Source organism: Arachis ipaensis, chromosome B2 (genome assembly GCF_059453495.1).
Source record: "Arachis ipaensis isolate K30076 ecotype BB chromosome B2, ASM5945349v1, whole genome shotgun sequence".
Lineage (NCBI taxonomy): Eukaryota > Viridiplantae > Streptophyta > Magnoliopsida > Fabales > Fabaceae > Arachis > Arachis ipaensis.
In genome coordinates, this window is record NC_142437.1 from 67,102,352 (window position 1) to 67,110,310 (window position 7,959).

The following is a 7,959-nucleotide window of genomic DNA, read 5'->3' on the forward strand; positions in this document are numbered from 1 at the left end:
CCAATAACGTTGAAAAGCCCCCATTGCTCCTACGTTAGAGCCCACGTTAACTTAGTTAACGTGGCTCTTTAACGTGGTCTTGCCATCCTTCGAGAACATTAGTGACATTCAACATTGTCACTAACGTTCCAATGTGCCCCCATGTCTCACGTTAGAGTCCACGTTAACTAGGTTAACATGGCTTATAACGTGGCCATGCTTAGCTATCCCCAACGCTAGTGACAATGTTGAGTGTCACTAACGTTGGCTCATCATTCACTCATCCACGTTAACTAAGTTAACGTGGGAGTTAACGTGGCTCATAGTGGCTTGTGTGGCTCCTTCCAACGTTAGTGACAATGTTGAGTGTCACTAACGTTGGCCATCACCTTCTTCTCTTACGTTAGCCTCCACGTTAACTAAGTTAACATGGAAGTTAACGTGGCTCCTTGGGGTTGTGTGGTTGCTTCCAACGTTAGTGACAATGTTGGGTGTCACTAACGTTGTCGACCACTCTTGCCTCTTCACGTTAGCTTCCACGTTAACCAAGTTAACGTGGGAGTTAACGTGGCATTGTGCACTTAGGCCAACGTTAGTGACAATGTTGAATGTCACTAACGTTTGCTTTCTTTCCCCCTTTTAACGTTAGAGGCCACGTTAACTAAGTTAACGTGGACTCTAACGTGACCACTTATGAGCATTGGCCAACGTTAGTGATAATGTTAAGTGTCACTAACGTTGGCTCAAATTCCCTTCTTCACATTAGAGTTCACGTTAACTTAGTTAACGTGACTCTTAACGTGGGTAATGATGGCTTCGAGAGCGTCATTGGCAGTCACTTTTCTCATTAACTTTGCAAGTTACCTCCCATTCCTTGCTTCCTTTGGTCCTGAAATCAGGCAATAAAGTGCATCAAAGTTCTAGTCCAAGTCATGGGTAATGCAGAATACAATTTGTCACTAAACTCATGCAAAATCCTCATGAAATCATGTAAAATGCACAATGTATGATTGAATCAAGGTGTAAGTGAATATCTACCCAAAACTAGCTTATTTCCTAAGAAAATGCATGAAACTACCGTAAAAACAGTAAAGAAAAGGTCAGTAAAACTGGCCAAAATGCCCTGGCATCACACCTTTGAAAATTTGCAAGGGCATTGCATAATTCAAAAGGCATCCTTCTGTAAGCAAATACTCCAAATGGACAGGTGAATGAGGTTTTTTTTTGTCCTTGGGGTCTACCACTATTTGATTGTACCCAGAATAACCATCCAGGAAGCAGTAATAGGCATGGCAAGCCAATATTTCCAGCATCTGATCAATGAATGGGAGAGGAAAATGATCTTTCCTTGTGGACTCATTTAGTCTTCTATAATCTATGCACATCCTCCACCCAGTCACTGTCCTTGTAGGGATTAACTCATTCTTTTCATTGGAAATGACAGTCATCCCCCCTTTCTTTGGTACAACTTGGACCGGACTTACCCAAGTACTATCAGAGATTAGGTATATAATTCCAGCATTCTATAGCTTTATCACCTCTTTTTGAACCACTTCTTTCATGGCTGGGTTAAGCCTTCTTTGAGGCTACACCACAGGCCTTGAGTCTTCCTCCAACAAGATTTTATGCATTTAGATGGTAGGGCTTATGCCCTTGATATCATCAATCGTCTATCTCAGAGCTGTCTTGTGAGCTTTCAATATTTTAATCAGCTTTGTTTCTTCTTCCATGTTTAAGGAGGAGTTGATGATCATTGGCAAGGTCTCTTCTTCTCCAAGAAATGCATACTTGAGATGGGGAGGGAGGGTCTTTAATTCTTGCTTTGGCATTTCCTCTGTCTTGCTTTCAAGGGAAATTTCAAAGGCTGGTTTCTCTGTGACATCTTGATCAGTTCCCATGTCTTCTTCTTGTTTCTCCTGGACATTGATTTCAGACAGTTCTTCCATCAAGTCTTCTACCAATTCCACCCTCATATGCTTTTCCTTCTTAGGGAGATGTTGCATGGCTTTAAAGACATTGATGATCATTTTTTCATCATGCACTCTGAGGGTCATTTCACCTTTCTCCACATCAATAATAGCCCTTGTTGTAGCTAAAAAAGGTCTCCCCAAGATGATTGAGTTATGTCCTTCTTCTTCCATATCCAAGATGACAAAGTCGGCAGGGAAGATAAACTCTGCAATCTTCACCAATAAATTTTCTACAACTCTATTTGGTATCTTGAGTGATCTGTCAACCATTTGAAGTGACATTCTGGTGGGTTTGACTTCCTCTATTGCAAGCTTTTTCATTAGTGACAAGGGCATCAAATTGATGCTGGCTCCTAAGTCACATAGAGCTTTTTCCAAGGTCATGTTGCCTATGGTGCAAGATATGATGAAACTCCCAGGATCTTTGAGTTTTGGTGGGAGACCTCTTTGAATTACTGCACTGCACTCTTGTGTTAAAATCACTGTCTCCTTCTCATTCCAGCTTCTCTTCTTGTTGATGAGTTTCTTTAGAAATTTCGCATATAGAGGCATCTGTTCTAGAGCTTCAGCAAGTGGTATGTTAATTTCCAGCTTCTTGAAAACTTCCAGAAATTTGGGAAACTTTTGATCCTTGAGCTCTCTTTGCACTCTTTGAGGATATGGCAGAGGAGGGATGTAATGTTTAACTTCCTTCTTCTGTTCTTGTGGAGGCTCTATCATGACTTATTTTCCCTTCTTTGAAGCTTGAGATTATTTATCTTTCTTTCTGAGCTCTTCCTGGTCCTTTTCTTTAATTGTCACTTCTTCCTTGCTGTTGGCCTTATCATCCTCTGCTGGCTTCTTGTTAGCTTCTTTGTTATTCTCCAATGTCTTTCCACTCCTAAGTTGAATTACTTTACATTCTTCCTTGGGGTTGGGAATGGTGTCACTTGGTAGTGCATTGGTTGGTCTTTCGGCCACTGTTTGCTTGGACAATTGTCCAATTTGTCTTTCCAGGTTCCTTAGTGAAGCTTCATGGTTTTTATTGGCCAATTCTTGGTGTTTGATCATTTTCTCCATCATCATCTCCAAGTTGGAGATTCTTTGGGATTCTTGGGGTGGTTGTGGTTGAGTGTGGAATGTAGATGGGGAATGAAAGTTGTTTTGGTTAGTTGATGGGTTATTGGGTGGATAGGATTTGGCTAAAAATTTGATGACCAAATCATCCCAATTGGTGATGCTTTCCTTAGGGAAGGTTTCTAACCAATGCGTGGCTTTGTCTCTCAGTGAAAATGGAAATAGCAAGAGTTTATTGATGTCAGGGTGGACTCCATTGGTTTTGACAGTGTCACAAATTCTCAAAAACACAGAAAGTTGTTGGTTTGGGTCTTCAGCAGCACTTCCTTCATATTGACAATTATTCTGAGCCAAGGTAATCAATTGAGGCTTGAGTTCGAAGTTATTAGCATGGACATTGGGGGTTAGGATGCTGCTCCCACAATTCCTTGGGTTGGGGATAGTGTAAGAAGCTAAAACTCTTCTCTGAGGCTGGCCATTGTTGTTGGCCACATCCTCAGGTGGATTTGGAATGTTACCCTCCATCCCTTTATCCTCTTCTTCTGATTCTTCTTCTCCAATAACCCCCTTCCCTCTTGCTTCTCTTCTTCTTCTCAAAAGTGTTCTCTCTGGTTCAGAACCAAAAGAAGTGGATTCACCTCTTCTCCCTCCTGGCATACAACACGGACAAAACCAGAAAACTAAAATAAAACACTTTACTGATAGAGGGTGGTTAATGGTTAGTTGAAACAAAATATCAAACATTTAAAATGCTCAAGAAAAATAAAGAAAAAGTGCTTAATCTAGATTATCACCTACTTAATCATTGTTAATCTAAATCAATCCCCGGCAAAGGTGCCAAAAACTTGATGAGGGAAAAATGATTTCACACAAACTCACCGGCAAGTGTACCGGGTCGCATCAAGTAGTAACAACTCACAAGAGTGAGGTCAATCCCACAGGGATTGATGGATTGAGTAACTTTAGTATGGTGATGAATTTAGTTAAGCGAATATTTGATGATTTTTGGTGAAATTCGATTTACAGGAACTAAATTACAAGTAAACTAAAGTGCAGAAGAAGTAAATTGCAGAAATTTAAAGTGCAAGAAATTAAAAGAGCTGAAACTTAAATTGCAAGAAAAGTAAATAACTGAAACTTAAAGTGCAAGAAATTTAAATTGCAGAATCTAAATTGCTAGGAAACTTAAATTGCATGAAGAATAAAGGGATTTGGGTATTGGGAATCAAAACTGAATTGGAAAACGTAAATTGCAGTGAATTAGGGAACTCTTAGATGAAGAAATGCAAAAAATATATCAATCAGGATTTTAGTACCAAAACAGAAATGAAGAATTTGTAGAAGAAGATAAAACAGAAAGAAAACTTAGAACAATCTCAAAATCCTAAAAGAGAAATTGATAATTGCAGAAGAATAATGAAACAGAAAAGAAATTTAGATCTCAATTGCTCTTTTAATAGAACAGGAAGAAGAAATTGCAAAAGAAAGAAAAACAGAAAGTAAACTATGACCAGATCTCCAACTCATAAAACTATCAAAGGAAAAATAAAAGAAAGCTCCAAGATGAAGAAATTAAGAAGAATTCTTCATTCTGAAGTCAAAAGACACAAAACAGAAAGTAATAGTTGCAGAAAAGAGAAAGCAAAACAGAAAAGGAAAATTCAGATCTGATCTCAATTCTAAAATTCTAAAAAAATGAAAATTAAAAGAGAGCTCCCTGTGAAATCAAATGTTATCCTATTTATACACTTTTTAACTTAGTCTTCCAATACTTGGAGTGGGCTTTTTGGCCTATGAAGAAGTGGATCAAAATGGCTCCTCATTGCTGTCTCTAGGGGAACGTTGCATTCTCTAAGTGAGCGCAGCATTCATTCATCCACGCGTGCGCGTCTCTGACGCGTGCGCGTCCTTTTGCCTCTTTGCTCATCGACGCGTGCGCGTCATGTACGCGTGCACGTCACTATCAGTCTTCAGCTCCAAACATGCTCGCGCGCCCCTTTCACGCGTACGCGTCATTGATAGCGTTAACCTAGTGAGCGCTACATTGGCTTAGTGAACGCTGCACACGCGTGCGCGTCTTCCATGCGTGTGCATGGGTAGCAAATACCAATTTCTTGCTTTAGCATCACTCACACGTTGGCGTGATTCCTTCCAAATCCACCATCGACGCGTGCGCGTCAAGCATGCGTGCACGTCATTTCTAGAATTTTGCCTCCAATTTCAAATCTTGCCCGAAAACGCTGAGTAATCAAACATAGCGCTCTCTTCAAAAATGAGCGCCAACCACTTCCATGCGTACGCGTCATGAACACGTACACGTGGATCTTCAAAAATCCATCCCTGACACGTAAGCGTTTGTTACGCGTGCGCGTCACAAGTGAGCATGGTGTTCATTATTTGAACGCAACGCTATACTGCATGGCTTATTCTTTTCTTCATTTTCTCACCTAAAACCAACCAAACAAGCAATCAAAGTTTCACCAAAATCACAAGAATTTGCAACAATCATAATAATCACTTAGTTCTTGCATAAATCTCATGATTTTGTATAAAATAAATGATGTTTGATTGAATCACAATAATCATGAAATTTCACTCTAACCACTTACTTATTGTGCAAGAAAGTGCATAAAACCTAATGAAACAAATGAAAAATGCTTGTGAAACTAGCATAAGATGACTTGTCATCAGTAGCCAAAGAACCACAAGGATTATCAAGAAGGTTAATTCAAGAATTGGAGTTCAAGCATGGTGTAGAGCACAAGTGGGTAATTTCCGGAGGATGTTGGGTACTTCAAGGGTAGAATGAGATCTTTTCCATCCGGCTTGGAGCATGGAGATCAACAAGAAGGTGACCGGATGCCTAGAATATGGGATCCCGGAAGAGCCTCTTAGTGCAAGCATGGATGGAGGTTCAAGGAGGAGTGGAAACACAAGCCACCCTAGCTAGAGTCTCCTCATTAAGTCCAACTTAAGGACTATAAACCAAAGTGCTAGGTGGGAGACACCCCACCATGGTAACATCTTCCTTATCCTTTCTCTTTGTTTATAGTCTTAGTTTATTACATATTTGCTTGTCTGAGTTAGCTTAGAATTAGTTTAATTTCAAGTTTAGATAGGTTGAATTGCAAATGGATCATGATTTTGTGATGTTTTAAACGTTTTGGGGTTGATATGTTGATGTGCTAAGGCTTGGACCCTTAATTTTGAAAGAAAAAAGTTTTGAGAAACAGGGCACCTGTGCGTGCGCACCACCCTGTGCGCACGCACAAAATTGTATTTTCCACCATCTGTGCGAGCGCACGCCTCTGTGCACTCGCACACCCCTTGCAGCGCCCTCTGGTCGTAGCACTAGCATAGCTTGTGCATGGATGCTGCCCTATTTTTCTTGATCTATGCGTGCGCATTGCCTTGTGCGTATGCACGCGTCTTCCTTTTCGCGCCATCTGTGCGGCCGCACCGACGTGTGCGTCCGCACACCAGCTTGCAGCCTTTCTGGTGGGAGCGCTGGCTGAGCCTGTGCGCATGCACATTCTACCCTTTTCGCCCTTATGCGTGCGCACGGACTGTGTGTGTACGCACACATGTTCCATCCATAAAAAAAAAAAGCGTTCTGTGTGCGCGCACCGGCTTTTGCGTGTGCACACTTCTATTTTCGCCTTCTGATCGGAGCACTCGCACACCTTGTGTGAGTGCACCCCTCCCCTTTTCACATTATGTGCGTACGCACACATGTCTATGCGTACGCACAAGTGCTGTTTTGGGCAAAATTTTTATTTCTTTTCCATTTAAGCCTTCACGCACTTCCGCCCCCTCCACCCCCTCTCTTTTCTTGCTTCTTCCATGTTTTTCCTCTTGTTTTATTTAATCTTCATTGCATTTCATTTTTATTTTAGTTATTATCTTAGTTTTACTTTAGTTATTTCTATTTAAATAATTTATAAGTGTTTGTTTACTAGCGATAGGGTTGCCTCTTGATACAATGCAGTTATACTTTGCTTTAATATGCAAGTACCTAGTGGATTTGAATACTCATGTTTTGATTGTATCACTAGGGCAAATTATATAAGTGCATTGGATTAAGTGATTTGAGTTGAATTTACTTGTTCATCATGATTTATATATTAAAAATCATCACATGTCCAGTACTTGTTCCTTGTTAATGCTTTGCATTTGTTTGAGTGACCTAACTTGATTCTTATCAAGGTTATCACTTTTTGTAACAAGTACCCTTCCATGTGACCTTTTCATTATGCTTTATGATGAGTAGGGAGTTTTTGTAAATTATTGAATTGGTTGTTGTTTATTGTGCTATTTTATATTAATCTTGCGCTTTAACTTGCACAATTATAATAGCCAATATCTTAATCATTCAATTCACTTTCATAGTCACCTAAGGTTGCTTGTGCCTTAAGTTTCGCTCATTCTCCACTTGCAACCTTGGTTACCTAATTGAGGGACATATGGTAATTCTTTTGATTGTGTGATCCCCATTTACCCGGCCAATGTGTGTTGTTCTAAACCGTGCACACTTAGAACACACACATTCTCATACCACACACATCTCACTTTTCCTCAATTGTGTTTATTTGTTTACTCAGCAACCAAAACCCCTGAACCCACCAGCTGAAGGTGGAGCTTCATAGCTCCTCACCACCGGATTTTATTCGTGCACGGAGGACCGTGCAACGCTTAAGTGTGGGGGAGGATTCGTCATTTTGGGGTGTAAACTTTCTTTTCCCGAACACTTTGCACCTTATTTTTGTTTCTTTTTATTATGTTTCTTGTAGATATTTAGAATGCTTTTGGCTGTTGCATTGCATTTTTCTTTTGGTATATATATCTTAGCTTATGCATAGTTTATTTCTAGTTATTGCATCTTGCATTTTTGCATATTTTTTTTAGTATATATTTTATAGATAGAAGTTGTGATTGGATGATGTGAATAGCATAG